General features: G+C 38.3%; 1 protein-coding gene across 3 annotated transcripts in view; it reads left to right on the top strand.

The window, feature by feature from the left end:
- LOC146403390 (uncharacterized) overlaps positions 1-27,071 on the top strand; it is a 311,545-nt gene that overhangs the window by 140,826 nt on the left and 143,648 nt on the right. The window contains exon 2 of one of the 3 annotated variants that reach the window (XM_084956675.1): positions 19,611-19,707. The exons of 1 other annotated variant lie outside the window; for it this stretch is intronic. The gene's annotated coding sequence lies outside the window, so the exon portion shown is untranslated. Of the gene's footprint in view, positions 1-19,516; positions 19,708-27,071 lie in introns of those variants that run through there. One more of the 3 variants, XM_084956676.1, reaches the window with a different exon arrangement.

A 27,071-nucleotide genomic window follows, 5' to 3' on the forward strand; every position in this document is an offset into this window, starting at 1 on the left:
GCTACCTTGAGTACTGAATTAGCATGTCCCCAGGGTATTCTTTGGCATTCTACCCAGGCTGCTAACCAAGTCCTCCATGCTTCATTTATGGAATCTGACACTATCACAGGCTCCAGCAGTATAGCTGCAGGCTCTAGTAAACTCCTAAATTAAAAGTCAACCCAGTCAAGGGTATTTTGATGTCCAGGGATTTGTATGTAGCTCCCATTAGGATTAGTGCCCAAGTAACTTCTGACTTATTGAAATAAATGCAGATTTTCCTACCTTAGCTTTATATTTTTGCACAGGAATTTTTTTAAAGCCACCATGAGATTTTTCATGTAGGTCGGTCACTTTTAAGGACGCGTTGTTTTGGTGCTGGAGGCTTATTACCTATGTAAGGCATTATTCTGCAGAAAGGATAAAAATACTGGTACTGAAAATAGACTGTTCTCTTTGGTTTTGTGCTTTATATTCCACATTCTAACAGAGTCCACCTAACATAGAGCCATTGAGGAAAAGGCGAGGGAAAAAAAATCTGTTAATGAAACAGTCATGAATGGAATTGAGGTTATCAGAAAGAGGCTTTCTCAGCTTCTTAGTTCATAGATCGAGGTTGTTCATTAGGTGGTTGATCAGAAGCCACCAAACATTTAACTGCAGTACTGTTTAGGTGTCACAAATTGGTAGTGTGCCAGTCTATTGGCAAGATTAAAAAAAAAAAAACAAAAAACGTACCTTTCAGAGCAGTGCAACCAACTAAAGTTTTTATTGGTTCCTTTTTTCACCCTCGTCCATGACATGCAATTTAGAGTGGAGAATTGTCTCAGTTACTCAGCGGTGATGTGTAATCAGTGTGCTCAGTGGCCACTCAGTCATGTGTGAGAAAACTGCATTTAGAGTCTTTGATCTTACACTGTCTGGTCAGCTAGCAGTTTACAGATATGGTAAAAAGAGAAAAAAAAAAAAAAAGAGGCAAAAACAAAATAGAGCAGGTCTTCTGAAGCTTTTGTTTTTTGTTGGTAATTTTTGGATGCCAGGTCCTTTGTTTATCCTACATTGCCCTTAGATCTGGTAAGTGATTTAGAAAAAAGGACCTAGCAAAAGTTCAACTGTTTAGGAGTTCCCGTTGTGGCTCAGTGGAAATGAATCTGACTAGTATCCATAAGGACGCTGGTTCAATCCCTGGCTTTGCTCAGCGGGTCGGGGATCCTGTATTGCCCTGAGCTGTGGAGTAGGTCGCCAGCGTGGCTCAGATCCCACATTGCTGTGGCTGTGGTATAGGCTGGCAGCTGCAGCTCCAATTTGACCTCTAGTCCGGGAACTGGAAAAAAAAAATTCTACTGTTTAAATTTTGATCTGTAGGGGAAACAAATCATTTCTTTTCTAATCCCTGACTACAAATTATTATGGCAGATGGTTCCCAAAGATTCAAATGGTTTGTAATATAGAATCTCAAAGCAAGCATTTTTATAAAAATGGGCATGCTGCTAATTTAGACTCCCAACCTCAGGTTTGACATTGAACTGAGAAACTTTAGAACTGGAGGTATCTTAGAGAAGATCTATGTAAAACTTTCTTCTTATCTTTGTCCCCATTCTGTCAAGTAGAAAACTGAAACCCTAAGTGATGTGGTGCCTGTACCAGTTCATAGCAGGAGGTGAGAGACCATGGTCTGATGCTTATGGCTTTCTGATTCATTATATCTAATATATCTAAAGGTAGAATTTTAGGACTGTGGTAAGACAAACCAGTATGGAAATATTTTTTTTTTTTTTTTGTGGGGGGAAGCAAGGTAGGATGAACACAGAACTCTTTCTAAAGTTCTTGAGTAGCACTAAATAGAATAGTCAAGAAAACCTTGTAAAAGAAGAGCAAAGGTGGGGATGGCAGAAGGTGGGGAAGAATTAATACCACCAAAATGAAATAAAATATATTATAAGGCTTTACTAATTAAAAGATATGGTACTGGTTCATAGACCTATAAACCAATGGAAGATACTAAATCCAAATATATATATAAATTTAGTATATGACAAAGGCATCTCCAATAAATAGGGAAAAGGTAGTCTGTTTAATAAATGATGTTGTGACAACTGGTCAGCTGTCTGAAAAATAATAAAAAGTTGAGTGTAAAAAAGAAATCTTAAACATTCTATTGAAAAAAAAAATAGTGAATGCCTTTAGAACCTCAATGTGGAGAAGGCCTTTTTGAGTATGACACAAAATCTGGAGACCATAAAAATATATTGATACATCAAGATAAAGAAAATATATAAAGAAATTCTATATGGTGGGGCCATCAAGAGAGCCAAAAGACGAAAGAAAAATTGGTGAAAATATTAGCATTCCCATATCATATATGGAAGAGTAACCTTCTTAATACATAAGAACTCTTAGATGATACAAAAAGACCAACTCAGTAGAAAACTAGTCAAAAGATTCACAGAGATTGTACAGCAAAGGAAATCAAAAGGATTCAAACACATTAAAAAGATATTTTCTAATACCTTCATCACTGAAACATACTTTTGTGATTTATTGAATTAGCAAAAATTCCAAAGATCAATGACACACTTGTGTTGTTGAGGCTGTGGAAAAATAAGCACTTTCTAAGAAAATACTTTCTTCAGCTTATAGTGGGAAATTTAGGATAATTTAGGAAGATTTCTCAAAATTGCAAATGCATGTACCCTCTGATCCTTTAAGTAATTCTATTTGCATGTTCTTCTACACATATTTTTTCTCAAAGTACACAAATTACATAAACATAAGTCATCGTATGCAGTTATATTTATATTTTATTTTATTTTATTTTTTATTTTCCCACTGTACAGCAAGGGGATCAAGTTATCCTTACATGTATACATTACAATTACGTTTTTTTTCCCCACCCTTTGTTCTGTTGCAACATGAGTATCTAGACAAAGTTCTCAATGCTACTCAGCAGGATGTCCTTGTAAATCTGTTCTAAGTTGTGTCTGATAAGCCCAAGCTCCCAATCCCTCCCACTCCCTCCCCCTCCCATCAGGCAGCCACAAGTCTCTTCTCCAAGTCCATGATTTTCTTTTCTGAGGAGATGTTCATTTGTGCTGGATATTAGATTCCAGTTATAAGTGATATCATATGGTATTTGTCTTTGTCTTTCTGGCTCATTTCACTCAGGATGAGATTCTCTAGTTCCATCCATGTTGCTGCAAATGGCATCATGTCATTCTTTTTTATGGCTGAGTAGTATTCCACTGTGTATATATACCACATCTTCCGAATCTATATTTTAAAATATTTTTAAGGATACTCCTTTGTTCCTTTGTGACTAATATAGCTGTTGAAATAAGCTAAATGTTCACCAGTATGTGACTCATTAAATACATCATGGTATAGCCATACAGAATATAGCCGTGAAAAAAAGAGTAAAGAAGTTCTTTGCCTACTGAGATGGAAAAGCCTTTCAAAAATATTAGGGAAAAAAGTCAGGGTGCAGAAAATTTTATATAGGAAGTTACGTTTTTAAAAATAAATTGGCGGGATTTGGAAGAGATTTATATCTGTATTTATTTGCTTTGCATAAAAAATTAGAATTCTTCACAAAGATATTTACCTGTGATAGGTGGTAGATTAGGAACTGGGATGATGAGGAAGGCAGTTAGAAGAAATCTTTTCACTGTGTACTTTTATACAAATGTAAGGAACTGGGGAGTGTATTACCTTTTCAGTTAAGTAAATGTCAAAAAGAGAGAAAACATTAGAAGAAAAAAATACCACTGATCCTCTGTATCAGTCAGGGTTCCAGCAGAGAAACAGAAGTGTAGAATATATATAAAAGGTTTTATTGCAAGAAATTGACTTATGTGACTGTGAGAACTGGTTAGACAAGTTGAAAATCTGTATGGCCCTCAGGAAGGGCCGGCTGGATCCTCTCTGGTGGTAGCTGATGCAGGGGAAACCTTGCTCTAGTCTCAAAACCTTTCAACTGATTGGATCAGGCCAACCTAGATTATGGAGGATAATCTTTTTAAGGTCATTGATTGTAGATGTTAACCATATCTATAAAATGTCTTTATAGCAATACCTAGATTAGTGTTTGAATAACTGGGGACTAGAGTCCAGCCAACCTGACACATAAAGCTGTCCATTAACTCTCCCTCTGAAATCCAGCTTGGGATGAAAGAACTGCAGGGTTTGAGAATGTATATTGCATGACAGAAAAGCAGATTTCTTTTCCTGGATTTTCTGGGATAATCCTGGGGTCGCTTTGATCAAATTTAAGATGCTATTGATTGTGAGACCCCCTGTTATTTTTTTGTACCACTAATAAAGAAAAAAAAAATGCCACCAGTTAAATCATGTTGTTGATTGCAAGACACATCCTTATTTCAGTGATGTTAAAATAATAAAACTGTTGTATATTAGAATTGATTTGAAAAAAATAGTTCAATGTTCTTTTTGACCATATACAGCTTGACCAATGTGTCAGACTAATATGCTTCAAGTTTGATTTGGAAATTATTGCTATATTACCCATAACTCATATTTTTGGATTGCTCCACGCTCTGAACTCCTGAACTGAAAATTAGCCCTGTCAAGAGTCTATAGATGTATCTCCCAAGGTGGGGTGGGGTTGGAAGGCTTTTGGAAGAGTGGAGGACGAGAGGAGAGTCCTCTGCCAGACTCCTTCCTGCTCTTCTTTCTCCATCCCTACCTCCCTAAACAGGTAAGGACAGTGGCAGTTGGGGACGTTGTTTGCCACGTGCTGAGAGTAGTTCTGGCTCATTACTGTTAGGTTGGCTCTTCCCACTTCTTTTTCCTCCTCTCTGATAGTCAAAGAGAGCAGGGAAAGGCCATCCTGAGGTATCTCACCTGTGGAGCCCAAATATCACAAAATAGCTTTTGTATCATGATTGCTATAGGAACGTGCAAATTCCACTCAATGGTTTTGAAGTCTGCTAGCTCCTACTTAATTTAACTTTAGGATGAAAAGGTGACAAAGCCTCCCTGCTGTTCTAGTTTAGAGTTACAGAAAAAAAAGGGGGTGCCATGATTCTAGCCAGTGAGGGGAGAAGTGACATTTGGATTCTAGCTGAGTCATTATAATCGCTTATAATGACCTACAAGCCTTGGGGGAGTGGATGGCTGGTCCCTCTATTTGCTAGGGCCGAATTTTCAGCTGCCATTATGAGTTAGAACGCTTACATGCAACAGAGGTTTGAACATCATCTTGTTGAGGATAGCCTATTGTTTGTAGAAAACTAGTTCTGATTCCTAACTTAAAAAGGGCGAAAAAAGCATATCACAGACATGCCTTGTTCAGCTTAATTTACTAATCTTGCAGTACCCTGTTTTAAATGTATTTTACTGAGTCTACAAAGGAATCTTGTTTTTGACACAATGGGCTCAACAAAGTAAGCCATGGTAGAGACTGCCTTTAATGTTTAATTAGTGGGAATAGGGAGCTCAAAAAATATCAGCTCACTTTTATTCAAACTGATAAGGAAAAATATGAAAAAGATAAAAACTCAAAAACATCTGAATCACTTACAGACTCTTAATTTCTAAAGAGCTAGGTAGTGATTTAGGACATACTTGTGCTGTTTAAAAAGATGCATCATAAGCTCTTTGTGTTTTGAAATTTGCCTCTTTCTTTATTGGTTTTCATTTTCTGAAAAACAAACTAAACAATTTTAATGCTGAATTTCCTCCCTAATTTGCCAACCACTGGAGGTATTATTGTAGATACAATGTCAAAAGAAGAAAACAAAATCCTATAAAGGAGTGGGAATAAGTACACCTCAAACAATGAGAGTTTCTGAGAACAGATGTTAATAGCCATTGTGCTGAAAATCTACTTAAAATGTACAGGTATATACAATAGTCTCATAGCAGCCTGAGGAGCCCTTTTGTATCAGACATGTAAGTCATCTGAATACATCAAGAATAGTAGTGTGCCTCAAAATATATTTTATATTGCAGGTATTTGAAGAAAAAAAAAAAAGAAACAGCTTTTTTTTTTTTTTTTAAGGCCAAGTTTTTCCCACGCAAAAGAAGAAAAAGTCATTGAAAACTCAGAAGCTGATGAACTTTGACACTTGATTTTCATTATTTTGACAATAGCCTCCCAATATACCTCTACTGTGAAATCTAATTTTCACCCCTACGTAGAAAATATGGTTCTGAAAGGTGCACAACATAGGGGATAAAATGATGAGTGGCTCATTAATGCGAGTCTTTTACCTGAAAAGGCAGAGGGCTTATTCAGCGAAAACATTTATTGAGCATCTTCTGTCTATAAGATATTGACACTGGGATATGGAAGATGTGAAGATGAGTAAGAAACAGTCCCTGCCCTTGTAAAGCTTGCAGAAGACAAAGGAGAGAACACTGTGAAAGATAATTATTCATTGTGCTGAAAATAAGTCATACAGATGAATGTAGAGGGATATAATATTTCCATGTGAAGTTAGCTCTTTCCTCTTTCATACTCGAAAGCTGGTTACAGACCTCATGTCCACACTTTTCCCTCTCACACTGTGCATACAGTGTTCTTTGCTTCAGTCTTCCATTTGTAGGATCTGGATTCTAAGTAATAATTACTTGTTTCTCTCGGTTTCTGACAGTGCTTTGAGAACAAACGAGTGAACTTCTAATTAAATGAACGTGTTAGAAAGGATCTTTTTCATATCTTCGCACTTAAGTATTCTTTTCAACAAAAGTTAGCGGCACTGTCTTCATTTCTAACAAGGATAGATGACAATACATTGCATCAGATACAGTTTGACTATTTTCTGCACTGGTCTGATAGAGGCCACATAGGTTTTGATTCTAGGCAGCCTTTAAAAAATACAAAACCTGAGAAAGGTATGGGTCACTGATTTCTTGATATTGCTAGTTGTCTGTTGTTGGCTAATGTAATCAGACCTAAGATGGTTGTGTTGATCTGAAAACCAGAGGATGCTGTTGCGGAGAGGACAGGGGGAGGGAGGAGGGCCGTATGGCACAGGGCAGCACGAGGGCCTCAGTTACCTGCAGTGCACCATGGCTTCAGCAGGAGAATGCAGATTTCAGAGTCAACACTCTGGACTTGAAGCTTGTGTAGTTAGTTGTGCCTCCTTGGACACTTAAGTTCTAGAGCTTCAGTTTCCTAATATATAAAACAGGTTGAATATCTTATAGTTGTTGAAAATGAGACAACAAAATGATTTAGCATGGGTTATTATGTATTTCGTGGTGGCCTGATGCATAATGAGTAATGTTTATGCCTCTCCCAGGGAAAGCACTGGGAAGAAAAAGGGTGAAGGAAGTGCTATAGGAAAAAGGAAGAAAAGAATGAAAAATGAAGTTCATGCTTGGAGATAGTACTGATATTGACTATCTATTAACTGTAGACCCCTGGCAATGTGTAGAAAGGTAATTATCCTTTTTCCAGGCTCACAGGTAGTTGGGTTGAAAAACTACTGGATTGAGGTTTAGGAGGCTTGAGTTTTAGGATCAGCTTCCCCATTAAGTAGCATGGCCTTGGGCAAATCACTGAACTTCACTGGGCCTTTGATCCACTTTTTTTTTTTTTTTTTTTGTCTTTTGTCTTTTTAGGCCACACCCATGGCATATGGTGGTTCCCAGGCTAGGGGTCTAATCGGAGCTACAGCTGCTGGCCTACACCACAGCCACAACAAAGCCAGATCAGAGGTTTGTCTGTGACCTACACCATAGCTCACGGCAACGCCAGATCCTTAACCCACTGAGTGAGGCCAGGAATTGAACCCTCAACCTCATGGCTCCTAGTCGGATTTGTTTCCACTGTGCCACAATGGGAACTCCTGATTCACCATTTTTTTAAGTGAAGAGTTCATTTAGATGATCTTTTCCAATCCTGAAAATTCTTGATGAAATATTTAAGATGAAAATGACTGAGAATCAACGTGAGTATTTTCTAAATCTAAATTGTGACCTTGTAAAGGTTAGGAATGAATTTTGAGAAGTTTTATTATAAAGAAAGTATTTATGATGGTACAATTCTAATATTTTAAAAACAGTGAGGCAGTTACCACTCCTAGGCCTGAAGGTGGGGTGGAATGGGGGATACAGAAAGAATCTTGTGGAGGCCTCTTCAAGAGGAACCATGACCTTGGGTCAAGGACATAGCCAGCCCTAAGAGATCTCACAGAGAAGGAGCCAGGAAAATAAATCACTCCATCTCACTCTCTTCCTTCTGAACTCCTGCTGGGACTTCCAGTTGTTATTTTAAATCCAACTGGGAGGCTTAGCACAAAAGGACTGATTTTGCCCTGCCAGTTAAGTCTGGACAAGGAGCAGGGTTATAGACTCGGGAGTGTATATATGGTGGGGACATGGAAGACTTTTGATATAGGTCTAGAGTTACAGAATCTTAAGTGAGCTCTTATTTAATAACAACAAAAGGGCTCCAAGATGCTGCTACTACAACCAGCCCTTGTTTCCTTAGAATCTGTAGATGTGAAGAGACAGTTTTCACAAGACAAAGGCCCTTAAATGTGTATCAATATCTCACTTCTCTCCACTCTGCACACATTCTGTCTGTCCTGGTTCAGCATTAGTAAGAGCCCTGAAATGTTCCGGTTATCAGAGAGCTCTGTCTGAAGCACATAATCATTAGTCTGATCCATGTGCCAGTGACATATAAAAAAAACATTCCTAGATGTTATATGAGGGATATAGAGCCTGCCAGACCATACTGAGAGTTCCTCTCCAATTGTCCTAGAAACTAAAGAGGGAGGATATTTTGCCTCCAGCAAAGTAAGTATTACTTTGATGCTCTGTGTCTTCAGGGCATTTATGGTTACCTTCAGGGAAAATAAATAATTTCCAATAATTGAGAGCTGTCTATGAGCCAGACATTGCACGTACTTTATACATGAATTGAGATAAAAATTATGCCAGCTTCTTCTAAATTCTAGGAGGGGTCTGGTAAGACTCCAGGGCAGATTTTTCTTATTAGGTGAAACACTGGAAATATAAGAAGACCCAGCTATCGGGGGCAGGGGGAGGATAAAGGAAAAATTTACTTAGGGAGCCCAGCAGACTTTCTTGGAGGAAGGGGTATGAGAACTCTTCTTCAGAGATTAGAAATTAGGGAAGGACTCTTCGAGTTTTGTCATCAAGAAGAGGCCCTGTAGTGGATTGAATAGTGTCCTCCTCAAATTCATATCCACTGGAACCTCAGAATGTAACCTTTGGAAATAGTCTTTGCAGGTATAATTAGGTCACATGAAGTCACACTGGTCTCAGGGTGGGCTCTGCATCCAGTGGCTTATCAGAAGAGGAGGGAACTCACAGGGCTACACAGAATGAAGAAAACACATGAAGTGAGGTAGAGGCAGAGTGATGTAGCTGTAGGTCAGCGAGTACTGAAGATTGTTGGGAGCCACTGAAGTGAGAAGGCCTGACACAGGGTCTCCCTCATATTCTCCAGAGGGAACCATCCCTGCAGTCAACACCTTGATTTTTCTTTTTTTTTTTTTTTTTAGGGCTGCACTTGCAGCACATGGAAGTTCCCAGGCTAGGAGCTGAATTGGAGCTACAGCTGCCACCCTAGCCACAGCCACAGCAATGCAGGATCTGCCGTGACCACACTCAGATCCTTAAGTCACTGAGCAAGGCCAGGGGTTGAACCCTCAACCTCATGGTTCCTAGTCAGATTCGTTTCTGCTGCACCACAACAGGAACTTCCCGACACCTTGGTTTTATGCTTCCAGCGGCCTGAATTGTGAGGGAATACATTTCTGTCATTTTAAGCTACCCAGTTTGTGGTAATTTGTTAACAGCAGCCCCCGGAAACTAATATAAGCCCTAAGGCCTTAGAAAGGAGGTCTCCAAGGGCACATGCTAGCTGGGTTAGATGCTAGAGTCTGAGAAAGGATTAGTTGCAGTATAATAACCTGCAAGCCCAGGAGTGAGACATTATTTGTCCTGGGCAGAAACTGGAGCCAACTAGGCCATTGCTGAGATGATAAACACACATCCATCAGCACAGGAGGGGCTTTTATGCCACACTGTGTGACAGAATCAGGTGCATGTTTCTCTAGTTAACCTAGACTTGACCTCTTGGACTGATTAAGTCCTCAGCATTCTTGGATTGTATGGCATTAGGGATTGTATGGCATCAAGAGGGAGATATTAAAATATCCAATGGGTAAGAACATCTGGGTACTTGAGTTGTTAACTCTGACTAAAAAGAGACTTGGCCATGTGTTTTTCTGGGTTGGTGAAGCTGATTATGCTTCATGTACCTTTAAAACTTTAAAACTTATGGGGTAGATTGTTCCTGTTGTGGAGTATTTATCATATTTAGATTGTTTTGGAAACTTGGAGAGATTAGGTAACTTGCTTACTGTCATACAGTCTAGGTTTTTGAATTCTGGTCTGAATTCAGAGCTGTGCTTTTAATGGCCATGCTGCCCCTCCTCTAAGACCTACTAGGAATTACTGAATTTCCATAGTCTCACATAGAAACGTGTCCAGCAGACCAGCGTTGGGATCAGGTAAGAGTGGATGGTCTATACCCTGAGCTCAAAGCAGGGTCGGAACGTGGGCATGAGTACAGTGGAAGCTAAGGAGGGTGAAATGGAGCTGGAAACCAGGTGTGGACTGGGAAGACTGAAATGGGGCCTCAGAGGTTGTGACATGTTGACACCACAGGGCAGGGTTCCCTGGGTGAATCGAGATATAGCAGCAAGCAAGCAAGCCTGACTTCAACAGGACTGGGTTGTCATGGAAACAGAGATAGATGCAAAGGCCAGAACCCAGGATCCAAACCAGGTCAGAGCAAGACAGTGATTGAAGTCACAGCTGGAACAAAAGAGAGCACACACAGGGCCGGGCACACAGATTTCTTCTGCGAACCTGCCTGGCCTGCTGCCCTGGCTGCCCTCGGTTCCCGCTGACTGCACAGGCGAGCCCTCAGGCCCTAGCGTGCCTGAAAGGCACTCAGGCTTCTGACAAGCAAACTCCTCTTCTGTAACCTCTCTTTAACTGGTTTACTGGTTCCTGCTCAAATATATTCAGCAACAAGCTTTTGAGATAACGGTTCTATCTTTAAATAGTTTAACAGTGATATAGTTTTGTTGTTGTTATACTGCACTAAAATTTGATTCTGAATCAACAGAGAGTGTTTTCTCTTTCTCTTGGGTGCTAGCCCTGAAATTGTTAGTCACAGAGACTGGCTGGAGAAATCTTCAAACTCTCAAAGCTTAAACAGCAGAAATTCTGATTTACTAAGTCTGAGACAGGGCCAGAGAGTCTGCATTTAGAAAAACTCCCAAGATGCCTTCCATGTGCAGCTAGAGTTGGAAACCATTCATGTAGTTTCCTTCATAAAAATTAAACAAACTGGTGAATATAACAAAAAAGCAGAGTCACAGATATAGAGAACAAATGAATGGTTACCAATGGTTGGGGAGTGGGAGGCACAAACTATTGGGTATAAGATAGGCTCAGGGATGTATTGTGCAACCCAGGGAATATTGCCAGTATTTTGTAATAACTGTAAATGGAAACTAACCTTTATAAGTTATAAAACCTTTAAAAAAAATTCTGTTGATGCTACCTGCTGAATATTTCCACAAACAGCTGACAAGTCTTGCCCTCCTCACCATCCTTGCCATCTTAGACCAGCTTCCATCATTATCTGCCTGTATTATTATTTTTTTTTCTTTTTAGGGCTGCATCCAAAACATGGAAGTTCCCAGACTAGGGGTCAAATGGGAGCTGCAGCTGCCCTCTTATATCTCAGTCACAAGGCCATATCTGAGCTGCATCTGTGACCTACACCACATCTCAGGGCAATACTGGGTCCTTAACTCAGGGATCAAACCTGCATCCTCATGAATACTAGTTGTGTTCATTATCTCTGAGCCACACGGGAACTCCTGTTATTGTTATTATTTTTTGTTTTTGCTTTTTGGGGCCACACCTGTGGCAGTGTCTAGGTGTATTATTATAGAGACTTCTCACTGGTCCTCCCTTCTCTAGTTTTTTTAATTCATCCTCTCCACAGTTGCCAGAGTGATCTTTTAAAACTGCACATATGAGCGTGGTACATTGCATTTCACATCCTATTCTCACTGTCCATGGCAGTAATAAGTGAAGTAATAATAAAATAGACAGTGAGTGATATGTCAAGGCCTTTGGGGGTGAGGCCTCTGCCCTCACTCCTTTTGCCCTGGCTAGGCCACATCACTTGAAGTTCTCTGATGCTTCCTATTTTCTCAGCCTCCTGCCTTTGCATTCTTCCTTCAGCCAAGAATGTTCTTTTCCTTGCCTGAGTAATTCCCTTTTTGTCCTTCTACACTCAGCTTTGGCATGGCCTTCACAAATAAGCTCCCAAGACTCTACTGCACCATATAATTTGTTATGTGATATTTTGACTTGGCCAATTTGGTAAATTTTGCCCTGAGGACATTTTGATTCCAGGAACATTTTTATACACCATCATTTGATTTGAGTTTACTTTTATGGAACCTAAAAAAGTGAACTATTGAATTTTTAACTTAAAGAAGTCCCACGGGAAAACACTTATTCTTACTCCATTACTTTTATAGAATTGCTGACCCTCTTCTTTGGGGGCAGGGGAGAGAGGAGGGGTATGATTTAGGGATGGGATGAAGATGAGCATGAGGACTGGAGTAGAGATGGAGGAATGGTCCATGATGGAGTGAGGATAAAGGTTAGTGTGAAGGGTCAGAGGCTCTGGCTAATACGGGAGTGTAACTTTTTTTTTTAATAATAATTTGTATTTTTTGCATTATAGCTAGTTTACAGTGTTGTGTCAATTTTATACTGTACAGCAAGGTGACCTGTTACACATACATGTATACATTCTTTTTTCTCATATTATCATGCTCCATCATAATTGACTAGATATGGTTCCCAGTGTTTCACAGCAGGATCTCATTGCTTATCCATTCCAAAGCCAATAGTTTGCATCTATTAACCTCAAATAGATCTGTCCCACTCCCTCCCACTCCCTCCCACTCCCCTTTGGCAACCACAGGTCTGTTCTCCATGACCATGATTTTCTAGTTTCATTTGTGCCATATATTAGATTCCATATATAAATGATATCATATGGTATTTGTCTTTCTCTTTCTGACTTACTTCACTCAGTATGAGAGTCTCTAGTTCCATCCATGTTGCTGCAAATGGCATTATTTTGTTCATTTTTATGGCTGAGTAGTATTCCATTGTGTATATATACCACATTTTCCTAATCCGATCATCTGTTGGTGGACATTTGTGTTGTTTCCATGTCTTGGCTATTGTGAATAATGCTGCAGTGAACATGCAGGTGCATGTGTCTTTTTCAAGGAACGTTTTGTCCAGATATATGCCCAAGAGTAGGATTTCTGGGGTCATATGGTAGTTCTATGGATGGTGTTCTAAGGTACCTCCATACTGTTTTCCATAGTGGTTGTACCAGCTTACATTCTGACCAACAGTGCAGAAGGGTTCCCTTTTCTCCACACCCCCTCCAGCATTTGCTATTTGTGGACTTACTAATGATGGCCATTCTGACTGGTGTGAGGTGGTATCTCATGGTAGTTTTGATTTGCATTTCTCAGATAATCAGGGATGTTGAGCATTTTTTCATGTGGTTGTTGGCCATCTGTATATCTTCCTTGGAGAAATGTCTATTCAGGGCTTTTGCCCATTTTTCCATTGGGTTGTTGGCTTTTTTGCTGTTGAGTTGTATAAGTTGCTTGTATATTTTAGAGATTAGGCCCTTGTCAGCTGCATCATTTGAAACTATTTTCTCCCATTCCGTAAGTTGTTGTTTTCTTTTTTTAATGGTTTCCTTTGCTGTGCAAAAGCTTTTCAGTTTGATGAGGTCCCATTGGTTTATTTTTGCTTTTATTTCTGTTGCCTTGGGAGACTGACCTGAGAAATCATTTGTAAGGTTGATGTCAGAGGATGTTTTGCCTATGTTCTCTTCTAGGAGTTTGATGGTGTCTTGTTTTACATTTAGTATTTAAGCCATTTTGAATTTGTTTTTGTGCATGGTGTGAGAGTATGTTCAAGTTTCATTGACTTACATGCAGCTGTTGAGTTTTCCTGGCACCACTTGCTGAAAAGATTGTCTTTTTCCCATTTTATATTCTTGCCATCTTTGTTGAAGATTAATGAAGTGTAGGTGTCTGGGTTTATTTCTGGTTCTCTCTTCTGTTCTGTTGGTCTGTCAGTTTGTTTTGGTACCAGTACCACATTGTTTTTATGACTGTGGCTTTGTAATATTGCCTGAAGTCTGGGAGAGAGATGCCTCCTGCTTGGTTTTTGTTCCTCAGGATTGCTTTGGCAATTCTGGGTCTTTTGTTGTTCCATATAATTCTGGGTCTTTTGTTGTTCTTTTTTGGATTGTTTGTTCTAGTTCTGTGAAAAATGTCATGGGTAATTGGATAGGAATTGCATTGAATCTGTAGAGTGCTTTGGGTAGTATGGCCATTTTTACAAAATTAATTTTTCTAACCCAGGAGCATGGAATATCTTTCCATTTCTTTGAATCCTCTTTAATTTCCTTGATGAATGTTTTATAGTTCTCAGCTCTTTTACCTCTTTGGTCTGGTTTATTCCCAGTTATTTGATTTTTTTGGGGGGCTGCAGTTTTAAAAGGTATTGTATTTCTGTATTCCTTTTCTAATATTTCATTATTGGTATACAGAAATGTGACTGATTTCTGAATGTTAATCTTATATCCTGCTACTTTGCTGAATTTGTTGATTAGTTCAAGTAGTTTTGGGGTTGAGTCCTTAGGGCTTTCTATCTATACTATCATGTCATCTGCATACGGTGACCATTTTACTTCTTCTCTTCCTGTTTGGATGCCTTTTATTTCTTTTGTTTGTCTGATTGCTGTGGCTAGGACTTCCAATACTATGTTGAATGAAAGTGTTGAGAGTGGGCATCCTTGTCTTGTTCCAGATTTTAGTGGGAAAGCTTTCAGCTTTTCTCCATTGAGTATTATATTTGCTGTGGGTTTGTCTTTGATTATGTTAAGGAACGTTCCCTCTATACCCACTTTGGTAAGAGTTTTGATCATGCATGGATGTTGGACTTTGTCAAATACTTTTTCTGCATCAATTGAGATGATCATGTGGTTTTTGACTTTTCTTTTGTGAATGTGGTGTATGACGTTGATTGATTTGAATATATTGTACCATCCTTGTGCACCTGGGATGAATCCCACTTGGTCGTGGTGTATGATCTTTTTCATATGTTGTTGGATTCGGATGGCTAAAATTTTGTTGAGATTTTTGCGTCTAAATTCATCAAACATGTTGGCCAATAGTTTTCTTTTTTGGTGGTATCTTTGTCTGGTTTTGGAATTAGGGTGATGGTGGTGTCATAGAATGTCTTTGGGAGTGTTCCTTCTTCTTCAACCTTTTGGAAAAGTTTAAGGAGGATGGATATAAGTTCCTCTTTGTAGGTTTGGTAGAATTCACCTGTGAAGCCATCTGGTCCTGGACTTTTATTTGTAGGGAGTGTTTTTATTACATATTCAATTTCATTTCTTGTTATCAATCTGTTCAGTTGATCTATTTCTTCTTCATTCAGTTTTGGCAGGTTGTAAGTCTCTGGAAACTTGTCCATTTCTTCTAGGTTGTCAAATTTGTTGGCAGAAAATTGTTGATAGTATTCTCTTATGTTTTTTTTTTTTTTTGTATTTTTGCAGTATCTGTTGTGATTTTTCCTTTTTCAGGTCTTATTTTGTAGTTGTGTTTTTTCTCTCATCTTCTTGGTGAGTCTGGCCAGAAGTTTGTCAATTTACCTTTTCAAAGAACCAGCTCTTGGTTTGATTGATTTTTGTCTATTGTTTTTTGAATCTCTATTTTATTGATTTCCTCTGTGATCTTTGTGATTTCCTTCCTTCTGCTTACTTTAGGTTTTTTTTTTTTTTGTTGTTGTTGTTGTTCTTCTTGTTTTTCTAATTCACTGAGGTGTGGTGGGTTAAGTTGTTGATTTGAGATTTTTCTTTTTTGAGGAAGGCCTGTATTGCTATGAATTTCCCTCTGAGGACTGCTTTTGTGGCATTCCATAGATTTTGAGTGGTTTTGTCTTCATTATCATCTGTCTCAAGGTATTTTTTAATTTCCTTCTTGATTTCCTCATTGCCCCATTGGTTTTTTAGTAGCATGTTGTTTAGTCTCCATGTAGTTAGTTTTTCCTCATTTCTTTTCTTGTGGTTGATTTCTCCTTTCATGCCATTGTGGTCAGAGAAGATATGTGAAACAATTTCTATACTCTTAAATTTGTTGAGGTTAGCTTTGTGTCCCAGTATGCAATCAATCCTTGAGAATGTTCCATGTGTGCTTGAGTAGAATGTATATTCTTATTTTTTTGGGTGTAATGTCCTAAAAATGTCAATTAAGTCTAACTTTTTATTGTGTCCTTTAGGATCTCTGTTGCCTTATTGATTTTCTGTGTAGAGGATCTGCCCATTGATGCGAGTGGGGTGTTAAATTCTCCTACTATGATTGTATTCCCATCAATTTCTCCTTTTATGTCTGTTAGTATTTGTTGTAAGTATCTAGGTGCTCCTATGCATATATTTTTTTCTTTTGTCTGTTTTTAGGGACACACCTGTGGTATGTGGAAGTTCCCAGGCTAGGGGTCTTATCAGAACTACAGCTGCTGGCCTATGCCATAGCCACAGCAACACTAGATCCGAGCTGCATCTGCGACCTAAACCACAGCTCATGGCAGTGCTGGATCCCTAACCCACTGAGCAAGGCCAGGGATCGAACCTGCAACCTTATGGTTCCTAGTTGGATTTGTTTCCGCTGTGCCATGACGGGAACTCTAGGGAATATATATTGATGATTGTAATATCTTCTTCTTGAATGGATCCTTTTACCATTAGATAGTGTCCTTCTTTGTCTTTCTTTTTGGCCATCGTTTTAAAGTCTGTTTTTGTCTGATATGAATATTGCAACTCCTGCTTTCCTGTCTTATCTATTGGCATGAAATATCTTTTTCCATCCCCTCACTTATAACTTAGATGTGTCCTTTGCTCTAAAGTGTAGAGCAGTCTTTTGGAGAGCAGATTTTAGGTTTTTGCTTTTTTATCCAATCTGCCACTTTGTGTCTTTTGTTTGGAGCATTCAGTCCATTGATATTTAAGGTAATTATTGATAGATATGTATTTATTGCCATTTTAAACCTTGTTTTCCAGTTGATTCTGTGTTTCTCTTTATTTGGTTGGATGATTTCTATTCATTTTATGCTTGAGTACTTTTCTTTTTAGTTTTTGTGACTGTAATGTTTGGTTTTGATTTGTGCTTGCCCTGTTTTTTGAGTATGTGAACCTCTTCCTGTGTCTGCTTGCTTTAGCCTGATAGTCATATAGGCTCAAACACATTATTAAAATAAAAAAAAAAGAATCTGTGTTTTCTTACGTTCCTTTCCCACATTCTGTGATTTCGAAGTCTTTTTATAACATCTTCATGTTTGTCCTTGTGCTGTTCCTTGTGTTTATCATCACTTTTACAATAGTTTTTTTTTTTTTTCCTCTTTTAAATCTGTATGCTGGCTTATTTAAGTGATTGCTTTCCAGTTGTGGTTTCCTCCATCCCAATTCTTTTCACTTTTTTTTTTTTTAATGTAGAGAAGCCCTTTCAGTATTTCTTTTAGAATGGGTTTAGTATTGCTGTACTCTTTTAGCTTGTGTTTGTTGGAGAAATTCTTCATTTCCCTTTCTATTTTAAATGATATTCTTGCTGGAAATAGTATTCTAGCTACAAATTTTTTCCTTTCAGATCTCGAAATATATCTTTCCACTTCCTTCTGGCCTGTAGTGTTTTCGTAGAGAAATCAGCTGATAGCCTTATGGGGGTTCCCGTATAATTAACGTTTTGGTTTTCTTTTGCTGCTTTTAGAATCCTCTCTTTATCTTTAACTTTTGCCATTTTTATTATAATATGTCTTGGTGTAGGCCTATTTGGGTTCAACTTGTTTGAGGCTCTCTGTGCTTCTTGTATCTTGATATCAGTATGCTTTAGATTTGGAAAGTTTTCAGCCATAATTTCTTCAAATATATTTTAAATCCCCTTTTCTTTTTGTTTTCCTTCTGGAATTCCTATTATGCATAGCTGGCCTGCTTTATATTATCCCATAGATCTCTTATATTACTTTTATGTTTTTTTCGTTTGGTTTTCTGTCTGTTATCTTGACTCGGTGATTTCCATTATTCTATCTTCCAAGTCACTAATTCCTTCCTCTGCATTATTCATTCTGCTCTTTAGTACCTTTAGCTCAGTTTCCCTCTCTGCAAATGCATTTTATAATTTTTCTATGTTCTTCCTTATATTTTCTAGTTCTTTTCTGAAGAAATCTGAATTACTGTTCATATGCACTCTTAATTCCTTGATATTCAGCCTTAATTCCTTTAGTATTTTTACTACCTCCCTTTTGAACTCAGTGTCTGTCAGACTGCAGAGGTCTGTTTTATTGTTTGCTGCTTCAGGTGAATTCTCCTGTTCTTTTAGCTGGGAATGGTTCCCGAGCTTTTTCATCTTGCTTACGTTTTTCTTTTCCTGTGAGTTTAGGAAAGTCAAATTGTAGTCTTGGAGGGGTACTTCTATACAAGAGCATCCCTTTGTATTTTGTGGGGGGTTACTATTTATTTTTGGCATGGGAGTTTGAATATTTGCTGTCTCTTCCTTTGGTGTGAGCAGGCTGTTATCCCCAGGGTGCTGAGTGTGTTTCCAGGAAGAAGGAAGCAGTGGGTAAAGCTAGTAGTCAGTGCCTGGTTGCTGGGCTCTTAACAGCAGCAAGGGCCTTGAAGGAAGGTGGTGCAGGATACTCCTAGTTGCAGGGAGTGTAACTGTTGTTACAGCTTCTGCTTAGATCCTTACAAAATGAAAAAAAAAAAAGATATGTTGACATGTCAATTTCTTTGTCTTTTTTTTTTTTTTTTTTTTAAGGCTGCACCTGCAGCATATGAAGGTTCCCAGGCTAGGGTTCAAAACGGAGCTGTGGCTGCCAGCCAAAGCCACAGCCACAGCAGTGTGGGATCTGAGCCACATCTGTGACCTACAGCACAGCTCCCAGCAATGCTGGATCCTTAACCCACTGAGTGAGGCCAGGCATCAAACCTGAGTCCTCATAGATACTGTTCGGTTTCATTAACGCTGAGCCACTACAGGAGAGCCAGTTTCAGATTAGCCATGTGGTATGGGTTGAATTGTGTTCCTAGTCCCCTAAGAGATATTAAAGTCTTAACCCACAGTACCTGTGTAAGTGACCTTATTTGAAAAAGAGTCTTTTCAAGTGACCAAATTAAGATGAAGTTATTATGGTGGGCCATAATCCAATGTGACTATGTTCATATAAAAAAGGGAAATTGGCTACAGAGACAGACATACTTAGAGGAAAGACTGAGTGAGAAGACGCAGGGAGAACATCATGCAAAGATGAAAACAGAGATTAAAATGATGTACCTACAGCCAAGGAGCGCTAAGTATTGCCAGGAAATCGCCAGAAGATAAGAGATTCATGGCACAGATTGTCCCTCACAGTATTCAGAAAGAACTGATCCTGTGGGCACCTTGATCTTGGACTTCCAGCCTCCAGAACTTTGAGACTGTAAATTTCTTTTGTTTTAGCAGCTCAGTTTGTGGTCCTTCATTACAGCAGCCCCAGGAAACTAATACACCATGAAAGGGATTGTATCAAGAAGGCTTAGTCAAAGTGCCCTGTTTCAAGGTGAGTTGCCTGTTCTCTGAACTCCTAGAACATCAGTGCTGTGTATGTTAATAGACTGAAACTTGTCTGCCTTGGGCACAAGACTCAGCTTTCTAATGTCAAAAGCTTGCTTTCTGTTCTGTTTTTAGTACCCAACATATTGAGCCTAGAAAATTTAGGAATAAACAAACCATATGGGCTGAGGATGCTGAGAGTTTGAGGTGAAATCATTGCCCTGGTCCTCAGAGTACGAAGATTGGGATTGAATTCTCTCTTGATCTCTAGGCCATGTGCTTTCCATTACACTATGAAGAGTTCTAGTAAAAACCTCTAGTATTTTCCCTTTCAGGCTGCATTTCCTTTGTTTCTCTAGCCTTGACTTTATGCACAGTTTTCAAAGCCTTCTTTATACTGGTCACTCTACTTTGGATAGACTTGATCTTAAATAGTGGTATGTAAACTGAACACAAAATTCCATTACTATCACCTCCCTTGATACAGACCCTTGGCTTATACTCCTTTGCTTAAGGCTATTGGCACATTCTGGCTTATTATGGGCTGCAAACTACCTCCTGTGCAATGCCATTTCACACAGAAAGATTATCCCGTTTCATTCTTTATTCAATCTCTTCAAGTTTTGAAGTCAAATACCTGATTTTATAGTTATCCCTGTTAAATTTTACTGTTTTTTCCTAGTGTTCTTATTTGTTGATATACTTTTATACTTCAGTATGTTGTCTTAATTATATTAGCTCTCTCATTCAATTTTTGGGGCATCTGCAAATCTAGTAATCGTGCTATTTATACTTTCAAATCGCTGCTAAAAAGGTTGAACTGTTGGAGATTTACCAATTGAATAGCTGGGTAATCATCAACTCTACTTTTTTTCTACATAGCCTTGGCCCAAATTAGCACAGAACTGGAAAGCAGAACAAAGCCTTTTTAACATGATACCAGACAAGCAGCTATATCCACACACTTGAGTAGTCCATAGTGAGATTTTTGTGAGTTACAGATTTTTTTCCTCACACAACTGTTCTTCAGTCTCAGCTGGGTGAGTCCGGTTACAGTAAAAGCCCCTTGCTTAGCCAGTGTGCTGATGTGACCTGGCAGAATGCTGGCTATCTGTTCTTAAGTTTTCCAGTTGTAGAAAAATTGGCCTAAACTGCCCATTTGCTTTTTTACCTTCACTTAAAATCCTCTTGATAAGGATTTTAAAGAGTAAATTTGTTGACTTTTTCCAAATCCTGCTACCATCTCAGATGTCAGCTAATTGTTAGGGCATTTAGTTAACTTGGGGTATAGCATAATCTAATAAAGACTAGGAATAATGGAATTTGTCTTGGGTCTAGTTGAAGTTATGTTAGCTGACTATGTGGCCCTGGCTAAATTACTTTGCCTCTCTGTGTTACTGACTTATTATTATTAATGAGTTTTAAAATGATTAGGTGGGATAAGTGCTTATCATAGGGGCTGGCACACAGTAGGCATTTAGTGATCATTATCAACATCATTATTATTTAAGCATGAAATATTTACATCTTTAAAAAACAATAAGACTGAGGGGACTATATGTGAAATGCTTTAATTGTCCTTACCATTACTAATGTATCAATCATAACATAGTCATAACTATCAATCTTTGCATGAATATGGGCTTATTGAAATTATTTCACACATTAAAGGAATGCCTGCAAATAAATCGAATGGCTAACCTAATTACCTTAAGACCTTTCACTCCAAGCAGAATTGATTTAGTCTTCTAGTATGCCTTGGAGATCTGTGAAATCCAAAAGAACGGATCAGTCACAACAGAAAGCAGCCCAAACTTCCTAAAAAAGAAACTGAAAAAACCTCTTCGAAGTACTCAAAAGAATGAAGACTAATTTGGAAGAGGTCTGTCACGCACTACTAACTAAATAGGAATGTTCCTTTAACATCTGTACATTTGACCAACACGCTCATTAAGGATAGTGAGAAAATTGTTCTTCCATGGAATTGACTTTTATAGTCCAGTTTTTTATTGTCTTACTCTGCCCATTTGCTTTTACTCCTTTTGTTTTCTTTTCCTGAAAAGCTAGTTTTTCTTGTCAGATTAAGTAAGTAGCAGGCTAGGTTGGCAAACCCTCATTTGCCCTATGATGTGAAGATCACTGTAATAATGATTAAAGCCCACAGTGAAAATTCAGTTCAATTGAGTGAGGATTTATCATACACCTTTTAATATGCACATACCACTCTGGGACCTCCAGGGGGTTCTAGGATGACCAAGTGTTGGTTTCTGTCCTCAGAGCAATTATAAGTGAAGAGGGACAATTCCAGGAGAAATTGCAGGAGCGGAGGCATAAGGGAGGCAGTGAGGATTTGCAAGATGTTCAGAGAGTAGAGCCAAAGGAGATTTGTTTTGGGAAGAAGGAAGTTGGAAAAGGAAGGCTAGGGAATTGACTGTGAGGGCTTGGCTATAATTATTTTGCACGGTATTTTCTATTTGCTAATTGGTCTAATATACCAAGTGTCAGTTTTCATTGAACAAAACAGTGAAATAGTGGTGCTCAAATGAGAGGAAGTCAGTGTTAGATAACATCTGGTATGTGTATCTGTTAGTTTTCTCAGTATTAAATTTGCTTGTCTGACATGTCATTATTTATTAATTAGTGATGAAAGCACTCTAAAACTTCTAATGAAAAGCTTCCCAGATTGACAACTCAAAAGTCAGGCATCCCTTCGTCTCTAAATTTTAAGTGCTTTTCCCCCTTGCACCATTTGATTCATGCCTGTAATTCTTCAACCAGCTCAAAGTAGATGGTTTATGTCATTTTATTTCCATTGGATGGGACTTGGAAGAAGTGACTATGACCACAGACACAGAAGGAGGATAACATGGAGCCCTGATTTTTAAAAATAACACTTAGCCTTTGGTAGTTACTAAGAATCTCAGAGATGACTGGTCCATAAGCAAAATGGAATCTTTATTAAAATGGCAACATAAATGTTAAACTTCTAGAGAGAACGGGTTAGTTGACATACTGATTCCAAGATCCAACCCAGTGCATCCTTTATTATTCAACTGTTTCTTTACTTTCCTGTCTCCCTTCTCCTGGAACTGGTGATCCCTGTTCTCTGGGGTTTCTAGTGCTAACCCCTGGCAGCTTCAGGGTGGATGGTCTTCAGGCACTTACCCTAAGATCAGAACTAACACCATCACATCTGTGAGACATCCTGATCACCTCTGTTTTTTTTTAATCTCAAGTTAGAAATATATGGTGATAAGTAGAATGAGCTCTCTTTTTCTAATGGCCTTCATAAGTCTGGGCCAAGTCCATAATCTTTCCTTTTCCTGATGTGTATAGGTTTTTAATTGATAAACTCTAGTATATAAGCATGGACCCATTTCTTTTTCCCTTAAATCAACTTGTTTCTGCCTTTGAACTCCCATCTCACTGGGCTTGGTAGCAAATTTAGTCTTTCATGTGGTCTGCCTTCTATTCCACCAGATTGTACAAAATTCTGAGGCATTTTAGGCTGTACCAAAATATCAAGAAAGCTCCTCCTGTCTCATTGATAACTTCTGTGATGCCTACTGTCCACAGTCCTTTCAAGTCTAGCATCTGTGCTGCTTTTAATTCAAACTTGGGGACAGCATGAAAATCATGACTTTCTGCTTAGAGCTCAGTAGAGAAAAAATTTTGGAAGAGAAAGTAGGTCTTACTGAGAATCCTACTTCCTTCAGTGACAATGAGGCAAGATATTTTACTGACATTTAATCATATCAGCCCTCTGTTTCATGTTCTTTCCATGTTACCAAGCTGGATTTCCTGACTTCATTGACGGTATCATGCCAGGGTCTTGGAGGATAAGGGTCAAAAGACACATGACTTGAGAACAGAGTATTGGGAAGTGTATGAATGACAAAGGCCCATCTCTCCCAAGAACAGCCTTGCTCTATAGCTATAACCGAAGAAGGTAGCTAAACTCAAGCCACTGCTCTGTAGTCACTCAGGGACACTGAGCTCTAAGTGAAAAGTAATGATTTTCATGGTGTCCCCATATGTTCTTTGATATCATTTTTATTAGATTCCATATATGTGTGATATCATATGATGTTTGTCTTTCTCTGACTTACTTCCCTCAGTATGATAATCTCTCAGTCCATCCATGTTTCTGCAAATGGCATTATTTCATATTTTTTTATGAGTTGCTGCTTCTGAGTTAGTCTTATATGGGTTTCTGCAAGTTCTTTCTTTCTCTAGTCTCTTCTTCCCTGCACTAGTTCCATTTCTACTGGTTCACAGGGAAACCAAGGTCATGATAACCTTTGTCTTGAACTTGAATGGTTGCCATCAATTCTTATGGTTCCCATGGTAGACATTAGGGTTGTTTCATTAGGGTTGTTTCATCCAACCTCCGTACTGACACATGGTTGGATTACACTTTCTTAATTTTGTAGTTAGGCATGGCCATGACTTGCTTAGGCTAATGAAGTGTGAGCTCAAGTGATGTATTGTCACTTCTAGGGGTAATTTTACCAGTGAATGCATGGTTTTTGTTGCTCTACTTCATTTCTGGTTCATCAAGGAAGCCTGTACTAAGATGGACCTCCTTTGAGCCTCAGTCCTTGAATGACTGTAATGAACAGAATTCTGATGTGGTTGACACTAGGCTTGAAAGAGGGAATGAGGCCCTTCTTTGGTCTGGATTATTGAATGTATATATTATATGTATATTCCAAGTTTATACTAGCCTAAGGCCAATTGCAAGTAGAAAATGTGTTTAGATGTGGATAAGTAGTACAGTTTCCAGAAGTCCATATGTTTATTTATTTATTCAGTTTTATTGAGACATATTTGATATATAACATCATAAATTTTAAGGTGTGCAATATAAGAATTAGATATGTATATATATTGTGAAATGATCACAGTAAGTTTAGTTTAACATGACCTCACATAGTTAGATTTTTATTTTTACTTATCATAGCTTTTAAGATCTACTCTTTTAGCACTTTCAAATATACAATATAATATTGTTAACTATAGTCACATTGCCAGTTTATATTAAACTGTATTGCCAAGGACTCAAACAAGTTCTCCTTGATATTGGGTAGCAGCAGAGTCATATTTTAAAACATTCTGAACTTAACCTCTGAGCTTTTATGATAGGAAGCAATTCAGCAATGCAGGAAACTGAATTGAATGCCCTATAGATCATTTCTACATATGAGTTTCCGTTGTTCAAAACAAATCCATATTCATTCCAATGATTTCCCCTTCATTCTCTCAAACTCCCAAGCAGAAAAGATTAGATTCAAGTTTCTCATAAATTACACAGTTTTAACTCAGTAAATTTGCATAAGCCTCAAATACCAAACTTCCTACAACTAGTTGAAAAAGACATAGCATTTTTGTATCACATTATCTATTCATAGATTTTCAAATTATAAATTATCTGGCTTTTGTAGAATATAACTATGAGAAAGGTCAGCTTCAATTCCCACAGCAAAGATAGTGCCAGAAGGGTTATTCTACTTAATGAGCCTGAGATCAACTAGGAGAGTTGAGAAATAGAATGGAATCCCAGAAGAGCCAAATTTTAAGCAAAATAACCTTTTGGAGGAGTTTCTCAACACGAAGCCTATGTTAAGCACAAGATTCAAGTCATCAGCTCATGTTCACTCCATGCTAAGCCTGAAACGTGATATTCTGAATGGATAATAAATTCCTCTAAGGACTCTGGAGAGCCTTGTCTGGAGATTGGATAGACTCAGTGTGTGTAGTTGCATGTGCCTAGCAGAGTGAAGACATGATTATAGTTTCCATTCTCTTCAGTTTATTGCACTTCATTCTATTGCTTCTGCCCATGAAATGTTCTCCTTCCTCTCCTCCTCATGCCTTTCATTTCCCCCATCAAACGTAAATCAGTGTCCTTACTGTCTTTATTCAGTCAGTTTCCATCTTCTAAGATAACGTCTGTTTGTCTTCTAACCAGACTATACCCATCCTTCTTGGACCTTCCTAAATTCTTTCTCCTTCAGAAAGCCTTTTTATGACAGTAAGTCTTTTCTTTTTTCTTTGCCTTTTTCTCTGAGTATCTATTGTTTTTATAATCAAACCACAAAATTCTGAATTTTTTAATGATGTTTCTTGCTTCTCCTCAATGAGATCTAAGCTTTCTTAAGACAGGGATTATATCCTATACATTTTTCACTTGTTGAATGGGCTTTGGCTGGGCATAAAGCAGGTACTAAAAACCTGTTGACTAATTATAGTGCTTTCTTTTTGCTTCCTGTCAAGATTACACTGTATTATTTGAGGTTCTTAGTTCAGCTGCTTTTAGGAAAATTTCACTGTTACAGCATGGGTCTTGCCAAATACATTACAATAAAAGACTATGCAAATGATGCAAATGAGTTCTAGTAATATGGCAGGTGAATTCAAAGTTTCATTGATCACCAGTTTCCTAAGTATTCATTGCATTTATATAAAACCACACTATTTGCCAAAATAATATTAATTATATATATTTTTCAAGGTACAAATGATTTTCATGTCTGTTTTAGCAGTACAGGTTATGAACACTTATGTGGTCTATTTTAAGTAGAGAAATAGCTTAGATTTACAAAAAATGTCTTAAAAAAAAGAAGCTAGAGAAGGTAAATGTGTGTTTTTTTTTGTTTTTTTTTTGTCTTTTTGCCTTTTCTAGGACTGCTCCCGTGGCATATGGAGGTTCCCAGGCTAGGGGTCTAATTGGAGCTGTAGCTGCCGGCCTATGCCAGAGCCACAGCAATGCGGGATCTGAGCCAGTCTGCGACCTACACCACAGCTCATGGCAACACCAGATCCTTAACCCACTGAGTAAGGCCAGGGATTGAACGTGCAAATTCATGGTTCCTAGTCGGATTTGTTAACCACTGCACCACAACGGGAACTCTTTTTTTTTTTTTTTTTCTTTTTTAGAGGGGCACACCCACAGCATGTGGAAGTTCCCAGGCTAGAGGTTGAATTGGAGCCACAGCTCCTGATCGACACCATAGCCACAGCAATGCTGGATCCCTGACCCACTAATCGAGGCCAAGGATTGAACCTGCATTCTCATGGACACTAGTCGGATTAATTTCTGCTGAGTCATGATAGAAACTCTCAGATAAATCTTTAGTTCTGTAAGATATTTAGGTTTTAATGTATATCCACAATGAGTTCTAAGTTAATAAATAAATTTATTATCTGCTTCAACATTTAATTTTATCCTTTCCAATTTATATTGGTAAGTTCTATGAAATTATTGACTTATGTTAAAGCAAATTATTGGTTTGTTGACCATTGACAGGAAAATTAGATTTTCTTAAAATTCCTGATGGAATGAGTTTGAGAGTGTGAAAAACAGTAAAT

The sequence above is a fragment of the Sus scrofa genome, chromosome 5 (assembly GCF_054392235.1).
Source record: "Sus scrofa isolate SSC_HxYL_T2T_F1_AM1 chromosome 5, Sscrofa_HxYL_maternal_Yorkshire_Landrace_v2.0, whole genome shotgun sequence".
Taxonomy (NCBI): Eukaryota; Metazoa; Chordata; class Mammalia; order Artiodactyla; family Suidae; genus Sus; species Sus scrofa.